The sequence below is a fragment of the Chlorocebus sabaeus genome, chromosome 5 (genome assembly GCF_047675955.1).
Source record: "Chlorocebus sabaeus isolate Y175 chromosome 5, mChlSab1.0.hap1, whole genome shotgun sequence".
Taxonomy (NCBI): Eukaryota; Metazoa; Chordata; class Mammalia; order Primates; family Cercopithecidae; genus Chlorocebus; species Chlorocebus sabaeus.
This window is the reverse complement of record NC_132908.1, coordinates 28588779-28600955: the sequence shown is the minus strand read 5'-3', so window position 1 is coordinate 28600955 and position 12177 is coordinate 28588779. Positions and strand designations below refer to the sequence as shown.

The following is a 12177-nucleotide window of genomic DNA, read 5'->3' as shown; positions in this document are numbered from 1 at the left end:
CTCATGTGTTGTTATCACCAATAATTAAAACATTCTCTGGTAAAATATTTTTCTAAGTTAATTTACTTATAAAATTACAAAGGTATGAAGTGATTTACTCAATGAATGCTGTTATCTCATTTAATTTTTCATCTCATATGTCATAATATGAGCTGATTCTCTCATTGGTGTGTCCTGTATTTCTGAAATGAACCATTCTCAATCATTTTGTGTACCTGTATATTAATTATACATGCAAATTCATGACTTACGCTTGCTTAGTTTTAAGTTTTGACATTATGTATGTATTAGGTATCTTATTTGACAGAAATCACTTTTTCCTCTAAGTTTTCTAATTAAAGTTGTTTGTCTTAGAATGTAGACTTTTTAAAAATCTCCATGAAGTTTTAAATACTGTTTATTTTTTAATATTAAGTATATATTTTCACATTTTTATTAACACTGCAGTAAGCTCTATTTTATCATTAATTTTATTTGATTATATTCCATGTAATACTTATTTTTCACTTACATTATATTTTATAAAATAAAAATTTAGGCTAAGCTTCTTTTATCTTTTTGAGACAGTGTCTTGCTCTGTCAGCCAGGCTGGAGAGCAGTGGTACAATCTGGGCTCACTGCAAACTCCACTTCCCAGGTTCAAGTGATTCTTCTGTCTCAGCCTCCCAAGTGGCTGGGATTACAGGTGCCCACCACCACGCCTGGCTATTTTTTGTATTTTGAGTAGAGATGGGGTTTCACCCTGTTGGCCAGGCTGGTCTCAAACTCCTGACCTCAGATAATCCGCCCACCTCAGCCTTCAAAAGTACTGGGATTACAGGCATGAACCACCTCTCCCGGCCAAGGTGAAGCTTCTTTTTATAATTTAATTTCAGAGTTTGACATCAAAAATACATATTGTCAGGCATCTTCTATTGCAGTATTTGAATTTGCAGCCATTGAATTTTCTCTAACTACTTTTGAACAAATACAGTGTACAACTTGAATATGAAGAATTTTTATTGTCTTTTCATCTGAAAAGTTCTAAATATTAATTAGGAATATTGCTCAGTTTTTAGGTTAATTAAAATTGCTTCATAAACCATTTCAAAATATTATTTAATAATAACAGGGTTAATCTCTATGGTTAAAATATTTTATATTCGTTAAGGCTCCCTCTGTGATTACACTATTTCAATCATTCCATATTGCTGAGTAATGTGATACGTAGCCCAGGTTAGATATACATCCATTGGACCAAACTTCGGCATTGTATTTTTCAAATATTTGAATTTTTAAGACATTTTACCTGCTTTACCTAACAATAATAAGAAAATGCCTGTGGAAATTTTTCACTTCAGCCACATAATTAGCCTGTTTGTATTATGATTCTTTCAAACTACCTCCCTTGAATATTTCAAGGCAGCAATTACCACCAACTCCCTAGAAAAAGGGACGCATAAGCCTCCCCAGAGTCCCTGGCCTTGGCTCCTCCACAGATGGTGACTGGACGGTGACTGGTTTTGCCAGATTCACTTCCCAGAGGTCATCCTGATGCCTATTTCTTCTGAACAGGGTAATTGGGATTATTGCTAATACAGCATTTTCTACCCTCACAGGGTCCCGAAAATTAGGCAATTTTCTTGATAAGTTTCATATTCATCAGCTGTGAGTCGAATTCTAATGAAAAACTCTTTCTACAGTCCTGTGCTCATTTCACTCCACCCAGACCACTGCGTCCATTTTTACCTTAAAATATCTGAAATGGACGACTCTTCTCTCACAAAAAATTCCCAGATTTCACAGGAATAACTTTCCTTTTAGAATTTAAGGTAAAATGCCGCCTGCCCCCAACCCCGCATTCCGGTGCGAGACTGGGTGGGGAGCGCAGCTGCAGGCCTTGGGGAGCAGGAGGCAGAGCCAGGCAGAGAGGGGCGGCAGCCAAGTGGGAGGCCCAGACAAGGTGACCAGAGGGCCAGTTTTCAATGTGTGAATTTTTGAGTGAAGTCTCAAGCCCAAATGAGAAGAAATCTGCAAACAGTAACTACTGACAGTGAGTCTGCAGAGTCATCTGAATGCATAACTTGGAATGTTCTCAAACCAGAAGTAGCAGAATTTGTGACTCCATTGATGAGGAGTGCTACTGGTTATAGGCCCCGGGTCAAGGCAATTTTTATACCTTCCTGGTGGTTCAGAAAGGAGTCTCTGTAAAACCAGAAGCAAATAAAGGAAACAATCTGAATTTTCCTTTTTTTTTTTTTTTGAGATGGAGTCTCTCGCTCTGTTGCCCGGGCTGGAGTACAGTGGCATGATACCGACTCACTGCAACCTCCACTTCCCAGGTTCAAGCGATTCTTCTGTCTCAGCCTTCCGAGTAGCTGGGATTACAGATGCCCACCACCTCACCCAACTAATTTTTGCATTTTAGTAGAGTTGGGTTTTCGCCATGTTGGCCACGCTGGTCTCAAACTCCTGACCTCAAGTGATCTGCCCGCCTCAGCCTCCCAAAGTGCTGAGGTTACAGGCGTGAGCCACCACACCCGGCCGTTATTGCGAATTTCTATATTTTCTCTGTCCACTCTTCTGTAATTTCTTTTGTCCTGTTATTACAGGAAAGGGGTCCCAATCCAGACCCCAAGAGAGGGTTCTCAGATATCACACAAGAAAGAATTCAGGGGAAGTCCACAGCGTAAAGCAAAAGCAAATTTATTAAGAAAGCAAGTTTATTAAGAAAGCAAGTTTATTAAGAAAGTTTATTGTAGTAAAAGAACCTTAGACCAAGCAGGACGTTCCTGAGAGTAAAAGGAGAAAGGCATCAGCCCTAGGTACAATGTTTGTATATATATATATACAGGATAAAAAAAGATCTTGGGGAGATGTGCTCTGCTACAAGGATTTGTGATAAAGGACTAATTTTCTTAATTATTATATTTTGCAAGAATCAATATTATTATCTTTAAAGCAAAATTAGGAATGTCTTTGTTCTCCAGATATCAGGATATCCGGACACTCCCAAGTCTGAGTCTGTTTAGTAAACATTATTTATTCCCTTAACCACAAAAATGTAAAGGCTAGGAATATCTAACTTTCTGGGAATGCAGCCCAGCAACGGCCAGCCTCATCTTCCTAGCCCTCATTCAAAATGGAGTCACTCTGGCTCGAACGCCTCTGATGCTGTGCTTGTGTTTCTTTTATTTTGAATTACAAAAAAGAAGTGTGATGGCAGCTCGTTCACCCTTTCCTGATTACTCCAGTGAGACGTTACTGCTCTGCTCTGGAGAAGATACAGTCAGAATCCCACATTTCCATCAGCTTGGCATGCATGCCTTTGGACTCTACAGGGTTCTTTGGATTGTAGCTGAATTTTCAATGTTTAGTCAGTATGAATCTGATCTCCACATGATCTTTTTTGTGAATGCTAACATGATTTTGTAACTTTTTTTCCATTCTAAACATTTTTCTTTTCACTGGCAACCCTCTGCCTTATGATTTTATTGGAAATCAAGGACCTGCTTTTATTTGTTAATTTGCCATCATTTATGTATATATTGAAAGGTGCAAGACCTACAAGCACAATGATCATTTTTATTTGTTTGAAACTTCAGAAGAATATATATCTGCATGCTTTATGAAGTTGCTTCGATAGGAGCCCATGGGATGCCAGAAATTAGCATTTCTTTGCTGCCACGGGCTGATGATACTGCTGCTATTAGAGAAAGTTTCGCTGTGGCACCAGGTCACATTTTCATAGAAAAAGATGATTTGTAGCTTATTTTAGAAGTAGGAACATTTGGTCTATTCAACTAGACTTGCAATTAAAAAAAAAAAAAGCTTGCATTCATTAAAGAAAAAATGAATTTAAGGTAAAATGACAAAACCTGGTCTTTAACATCCTGAAGGATCTGATACATTTTTTTCCCTCCAACTCCATCCCAGGCTCAGTGGTAGAACGGCTGTTTTTCCTTCTTACCTTTTAGAAAAGTATGCATCTAGATTTTATTCAAAAATAGAAGAAACAACAGTAGAATGATATAAGTAGCAAAAATTTTAAACTCAAAATATTAAGTATAAATTACAAAAACATATAAACAACAGAATATGTGGGATAAATACCAAATTTTATACAATTACTCTGGATTAAAAGGTTGAACGTTCAGGTGAAGGAGCAGAGAATGCTCCTTCAAAACCAAAAGAGAGAAAATCTTCGTAAAAATATAAGAAGCATGAACATAGGATCTACACATCAGAAAAATTATAGGACAGAATTCTTTTTAAATAATCAAAAACTAGCCTCATTAAAATAAAGTATAATCATCAAGGACAAAAATAAAATTCTACAACTTGGAAATGGGAAAAAAATGAAGATTAATTCAAAACAAAAAAGGGTGTGAACGATGACTTTCTTCTCACTTTCTTCATTGATCATCACTTAAAGCTTTATTTCATTACTTTTCTTACACTGCTGTGCCCAGTTAACTTCATGACATTTTTTATTAATTGGTTTAAAGTTGCATTATTCCAAATTATTAGAGGTCCACATTTAATGAATAATTTGCCTCTAAACTTCTCCATTGCAACATTAACAAAATGAAAATTATGAAAGCACTTTGCAAAACATTTCATCTGTAACTATCATTTATGATACATGAAAAATCCTTGAAGGGCAAAGACGGATTCTGAGTCTCACACACACTTTGCAATTGTCTGCCAATTGTGGTGCTTAACCTTCTGCAGGAAGAAATCAACAAATGGCCATTCATTGTATAGAAAGAAGACAATCCACATAAATCGAAGAACTATCTGACCAGCTTAGGAAACTGTGTATTCTCTCCACAGCAGGCAGAGCCCAGCCTGGGTATCCTGGGATGGCAGTTCATGAGCACAAAGGGGCTGACCGTGGGAAAGCAGGCAGTCATCAGTGCAGAGGTGTTCACTGTTTGGGTAAGGGAGAAAGGACAAGATGGAGGAAGGTGAACAAGAAGGCACAATCCATGTTGCTTCCGGGTTCTTCCTCACCAACTTTCCCACACCGGGAAAATGCAGCCCGGGCCTGGGAAGATGCAGATCAACCGAGCATGTGCCAGGTGACGTCAATCCAAAGAGATCGAAACTTACCCGGCCACGCCTATGGAGACGCCCCTATCACGCCCTTATCCTGCCCACTGCCCTCCCCCTTCCAGTACCAATGCATAAAAGTCCGCTGCCGGCAGGAGCCGGCGTGACTTCTTTGGCCCCTCCTACTTGTGGACCGGAGAACCTCACCCTGGAGCGCCTGTGCGACTTCCCTGGCCGCATACCTGAGGACTGGAGAACCTCGCCCTAGAGTGTGTGCATATTTGCAATAAAAGACTGCCGCTTTCTTATGTACTTTGGCCTCATGTTTAATTATTTAGCTCTCCTAAATTAAGTATTAAATTAAGACAATTATTAAATTAAATTAAGACATTCACCAGCCACCAACTGGGATTAGGAAAAAGAGACATGTAAAGATGGAGGAGAGCGAGTAAAATAACACAAGGTGCTCACCAGGACCAGGATATTTTGGGCGACTCTCGACTCAGTAGGGGATGGGGGGGTGGGGAGAGGTTGGTCCCCTGAATGTGCTGGACCTGCTACTTGCCTCTGTGCAGGATAAAAACCATGGAGCCACTGGCCAAGGTCATGAGCCCCACACACGAAACATGAAGGGATGATAACAAGATAATATGTAATGAACGTAGAATTCTGCTCCTACATCCTCCAGAACAACACTTACAATCATTTGTCTGTGCTATTTATGCTGTTCCACTTGCCAGTCATATATAGAGGAACAGTAATATTTACCAACATGTTCAGAATCCAGCACAGGACCAGGATGTTGGAGGACCCGATGTATCTGGGAGCATGTAGTTTAAGCTGTGCCCACCTGAATTCGCAGGGGCTGATGGTGATGACCTGGAAGATACTCAGGAGGCAGGTGTTGCCAATTCACACAGCCCTGCCCACTCTGTGACCATAAAACACAAGTTTGCATCCAATATCACTCTCAGTATCCTTCAATCCAAAAGCAGCCATTGTTTGTGGGATTCCTTTAGAGAGTATAACCAAGGAGTTGGCTGTGGTCAGATGCTTGAGAATCAGATCTGTGGACCATAACATACCTCTGGTGAAACAAAGGAAACTATAGTGGTAAAGAAGAAACTCCCCAGGAATCCGACTCTGATCTGAGATAAGAAGATCATGCCTATTGCCAAATCCCTGGAGGCCATTTGTCATTTTTCAGTGACTGATAATTACATTCAAAGTGAGAGAACCCTGTGTGGAAACATAAAATCTGTTTCACTTTTGCAAATAAAATCCCCTATTGTCCACTTACCATTGTTTCCAACTTAGATGTTTTCTTATTAGACCCTATTTTTTTATTTTGAATAATTATTTTATTTTATTTTATTTTTTAGACAGAGTTTCGCTCTGTCACCAGGCAGGAGTGCAGTGGCATGATCTCAGCTCACTGCAACCTCCACCTCCCGGGTTCAAGGAATTCCCCTGCCTCAGCCTCCTGAGTAGCTGGAACTACAGGCACGTGCCACCAGACCCAGCTAAATTTTTTTTGTATTTTAGTAGAGACAGGGTTTCACCATGTTGACCAGGATGGTCTCGATCTCCTGACCTCCTGATCTGCTCACCTCATCCCCAACCAGACCTTGTTTTTTAAATAAGAGTTTTGCTCTACAAAGAAAAACATATACATCCCCATGAGAAGAGTACTATATTAGTGTTTTACATATAACTTTTACAATAATTCTGTGGTATATAAAATAAAAAGTGCTTTATTATTTCCATATTACAGTTAACGAGCTCTTACACAAGGAAGCTTAATGACTTTTCTAAAGTAACTTCTTTGTAAGAGGCAGAATCAAAATTGGACAATGTGTTTAATCACTGTGTGTCTTACCCTTGGCCATAGCTATGTTTTTCTAATGCTTCACACATTTTATGTTGTATATCTTGTCATTTTCTTTAAACCTGGTTGTAGTTTTTTCTTAATTTTTGATTGTGGCAATTTCTCATTTAAATCTAATTGCTTATTTTATGAGCAAATATCACCTATAATGATTCAGAAATCCAAGTAGAATATAGATGCACTGATTTAGTATAATCCTAAAAGAATAATCATACAAGACCAAATGAAATGTATTGAATGTTTAAATGATTTCATGTTGAAATTAAAAAAGAAGATTCTTTTTCATCCTAACCAAGAAGGACACAGAAATGACTGCTGCTAAGCAAGGGAACAAGGGACATGAGTAGGAGATAAAACACTGCAAAGGAGAACCAGGTTGTCATTAATTAAGGGAAATTTAGTATTTGTTTATGAATACAAAAATATCAAATGAAATTATTCCAGGCCAGACATCGTGGCTCTTGTGGCTCTCACCTGTAATCCCAGAACTTTGGGAGGCTGAGATGGGCAGATCACTTGAGGTCAGGAGTTCGAGACCAACCTGGCCAACATGGTGAAACTCCGTCTCTACTAAAAATACAAAAATTAGCCAGGCATAGTGGTGCATGCACCTGTGGTCCCAGCTACTTGGGATGTGGATGCAGGAGAATCGCTTGAACCCAGGAGGTGGAGGCTGCAATGAACCAAGATCCCACCACTGTACTCCAGCCTGGGTGACAGAGAAAGACTCCATCTCAAAAAAAAAAAAGAAAAATTATTTAATGTCAGAATTGTTATATATATTAAAATATAAGCCTATTATTTAAAAGGAACACCCTAAGTAGGGAAAATATTCACTGAATTGTTACTAAGATGAGTATTGAGCCTAAGAATGGCTTTAGAACATTTTTGAAGATACAGTAAATATTACCAAATAATTGACTTCTGAAAACTACTGAAGTCCATGAGTTTTGTTCTCATATGAAAACCTAAGGTCATCAAGATACCTTTCCTTGACCGCTCCTCCCCGACTTCATGAAAGAATATGGTCTTTTCATCATTCTCAGATGCTTCCTGTCACCACTCGTCACAGTCTCCATTAGGTACTTCCAGAGTAGTGTTGTACCCAAGCGAGTTAGAGAGAAACGTCACACTTTGAGACAAATTCTAGAGTCCTTTATTAGCCTGTGATCGAGAGACAGCTAGCGCTCGAAATTCTCTCGGCCCCGAAGAGGGGGCTAATTTTTTTTTATACTTTGGTTTAGAGTGGGGAGGGGGATTCTAGCTGCAGCAACTTTAAAGAAGAGAAACAAACAAAAAAAGTTAAAAAGAAAAATGGTTACAGGAAAACAGTTCCAGGTGCAGGGGCTTTAAATTCATCACAAGGTGATAGGTGAGGGGGCTCTGGGCGTTATCTACCGGACAAACGCGGGGGCCTTATGGTACCATCTCTGAGTACATTGCTGGGAACTGTGGACACCAGTTTGCCTCAGCACCTTATCAGTTAATTGGACTCTTTGATAGGCTGAGACTCAACTTACACAAGTTAACTCCTTGAGGAAGGGGTGGGTAAGGAGTCCTTGATGTCTTGCAAATGAAGGAGTCAAATGGAGTCCATCCATTTTTCTCATCTAGGGGAGAGTCTGTTCAACAAGGAGAGTCTTAAAACAAGGTTAGGTAGCTAAGGGAGAGTCTATCCATGTTGAAACAAGGTTAGGTATTACATTGCCCGCTTGTGTTTTGGGGGAATCAAATCGTTGATTCCTCAGCTATAACAAGGGGGTCATATTGGGTTTTAAGATACATAAGCTTGACAGAAGCTATGTGCTGTTTTATAAAATTAAGAAACCAGTTTAATATACACAGCCTGAAGATTAAGCCTAACAGCAGGAGAAAGGGTCTAGCTAACCTCATGGCTAGAGTAGTTAGCCATGGACTCCAGTTAAACATGCTTTGATACCAAGGGATGTTATTTTCTCCCTCTTGTTGGCATCTATCCAGATTTTCTCCAGTCTTTTGGAGAGTATCGTTTATGACCCCAGACTGATTGGCATAGAAGCAACAACTGTCTCCTAGGGCTGCGCATAAACCTCCTGGGGAGAGGAATAGCAGATCTAAGCCTTGGCAGTTTGAAGAACTACTTCAGCCGGAGACTCTACCTGGATATGCAGTGTATCTATGGCTGACTGGAGGTTGCTTAAATCAGCATCTACCTGTTGAGACAGGGACATTAGTCTAGTTTCTCCCTGAACTAGGGTAGTCATGCCAATGGCTGCTGATCCGGCTATGCTAAGGCCGTCCAGGAGGGGTACTAGGAGCAGGGTGCCTCAGCAAAAGCTGGGATGCAATCCAAGGGGAGAGATGAGGAGTTGTCCTTCCGGTCTACTGTACATGTATGCCTGGGGAAGTACATGAACTAACACGCACAAGAGAGGTCCTGGTTCAGTCCCATCGATACAGTGAGTGAGACCGGAGGTGCGGGCTAACCAGGTATTGTTAGGTGCTGGTAAGAGACTGAAGTGCTTAAGGAAGTAAGCAGGGACTGATTACAAGTAACCTGAAATGGAGAAGCAGGAAAGTTATATCCGGTGCTAATTAGGCAAGAAGCATTCCCAGACACGTCTCCTAGTGTGAGGGCACGGGGTCATGCACGACAAAATAGAGGGCCACTTCTAAGCATGGCTTCTACTCCTAATCCCACATAGTAAGGGGGTTTGGCTTTTAGACATAGCCAACAATCTTGAGCTAGTTTAGGCTGGGTGAGATTAATGAGGGGATGTACCCCACCTAGTATGAACATCAGTCTGGGTTGGAGATGTTGTCATTGCAGCTGGGGTTTAGGAACTAGGAATGGCAGCGGAACAGTTAAACTGACCTTATCTGGGTGTTTTTGGAACATAGGGTCACCTAGATCAGTTAAAGGCCCAATTGGCTTAGGAGGACTCCATGAGACCAGGATTTTTTTCTGGATGGTAAACATAGTTCCAACATCAAATCCTAGGATATAAAGCCTTAATTCCCATGACATGCTGTAGTACCATTGAGCTGAATTAGGGTTATGAATGGTTATAGTAAGAGGATTGCAATTTTTTGTAGTGCACAGTCTAGGATGGGAAGCACGAGCAATGGAAAGAGTTGAAGATCGGGTTAATTCCCCAGAATAAGTGGCTAAAGTTACACGTGTCCAGTCAAGGCAGAAAAACTGGTAAGTATCTCAACAACTAGAGTCACGGTGATTTCCAGGACAGAGGTAAAAGTCAACATTTTGAAGTCCTTTTTCTGCACCTTTGGAGCTCCCACATCCAGTCTGGTTGACGAAGTGTCTAAATCCCGCAGCAAGGTCAACATTTCCTGCTTCTGTGTCTGGCAGCTTACATTGTTCTTTGTGGGTATGGACAGGTCCTGGGAACAAAGCACATAAATCGACTGCAAAAGAGACTTCCTTGGAGGCTCCTGTCTTCCAAGTAGTGTTTGCAAATACATGTCCTGTTGTGAAAGAAGTGAGGAGAAAAGAATAGGAAGGGGCGCGGAGGGCATATCAGGTGGAAAGAGACAGGAGAGGTAAATAAAAGGAATTAATCTAATGGCTTTACTTGACTTAAACCCAGTTTTAAGGGGCCTGGCCCAGGCTTGGGAACCCATGTTTCTTGCTGGGCTTTGTTTGTCTTTTTGATGTGGGAGTGATGAATCGAAGCAGGAATGCCATCCACCTTCAGAGCTGTCAGCGTGATGAGGATGACAGTATGAGGTCCTTTCCAAGGAGGAGTGAGTCCTTCTTTCTGGAACTTTTTAACAAACACCAGGTCACCCATCTGGAATGAGTGGCAAGGCCCCATCTGGTCAGGAACTGGATTGGGATGAGTTCACCGGACGAGTGGCTGGATGATATGTCACACCTGTTGGAGAGACTGTAGGTACTGTAATAAATTAGCTTGTGATATTTCTGCTAAATGAGTATCCCTTAGCTTAGGCAAGATAGGCGGCTCCCTCCCATACATCATTTCAAAAGGTGAAAAACCCTCCTGGTAAGGAGTGCATCTTACTCTAAGAAGGCTAAAGGAAAGAGTCTTACCCAATTTTCACCGGTTTCTAAGATTAATTTTGTAAGAGTACTTTTTAGGGTGCGGTTCATGCATTCTACCTGCCCAGAGCTCTGGGGTCAATAAGCACAATGGAACTTCCATTGAATGTTTAATGCTTTACTGACCGACTGAGCTATGGACGAGGTGAAGGCTGGCCCATTATCAGACCCTATGGCAGCAGGCAGCCCATGTCGAGGGATGATTTCATTGAGTAAAAACCTAACTACCATGGTGGCAGTCTTGTTTTTGGTCGCAAATGCCTCAGTGCATCCAGAGAAAGTGTCTACTAGTACCAGAAGGTATTTGTACCCAGCCCAGTGTGGTTACACTGTAACCACACTGTAAATTGACGGTAAAGTCAATTTCCCACTTTTCTCCTGGTGAGTTTCCTCGGAGGCGGTGGCCTGAGCTGGGTTTAGGACCTTGCTTGGTGTTTACCTGAGTGCAAGCCGTACACCAGAGGGCTGCTTGATTGCTAAGTTCTGAAGGTGGGTGATCTTAAAATGGTTCCTGAGGAGCTGGGCCAGTTTTGCTCCTCCCAAATGGGTGGTAGAATGCAGAAGACTGATTAAAGTTTCCCCGAGAGCTTGAATATGAAGATTCTGGAGTAAGGAAGAATCCACCAGCCTTTCTGATTTTTATTGACCTGAGATCTGAAGCCAGTTTCTCCTACTCTGCCGAGTATATGGGACAATCGAGTAAATCAGGCTGTGGAAAGGAGACTGCTGGCAGTAAGTTTACAGGCAATGGCCATGTCTTCTCTTTGATGTCCTTTGCAGTGGATTACAGCCACCTGCTGAGGGAGCCATACAGCTTCAAGCAGGGCTAGAATTTCTTCTTTGTTTTTGATAGTCTTTCCTGCTGAGGTGAGTAGCCCGCGCGCTTGATAGGTGGCTCCATGCACATACACAGTAGCAAATGCATATCTACTGTCAGTGTAAATGATTTTTTTTTTTGTTTTTTGTTTGTTTGTTTGAGATGGAGTCTCACTCTGTCACCTAGGCTGGAGTGCCGTGATGCGATCTCGGCTCACTGCAAGCTCTGCCTCCTGGTTTCATGCCGTTCTCCTGCCTCAGCCTCCCGAGTAGCTGGGCCTACAGGCACCTGCCACCACGCCCGGCTAATTTTTTGTATTTTTAGTAGAGACAGGGTTTCACCATGTCAGCCAGGATGGTCTCAATCTCCTGACCTCAT

General features: G+C 41.3%; 1 pseudogene; it reads right to left on the bottom strand.

Moving 5' to 3' along the window:
- Positions 1-4775: 4775 nt before the first annotated feature.
- Positions 4776-6227, bottom strand: LOC140711743 (vomeronasal type-1 receptor 3-like; annotated as a pseudogene).
- Positions 6228-12177: the final 5950 nt, after the last annotated feature.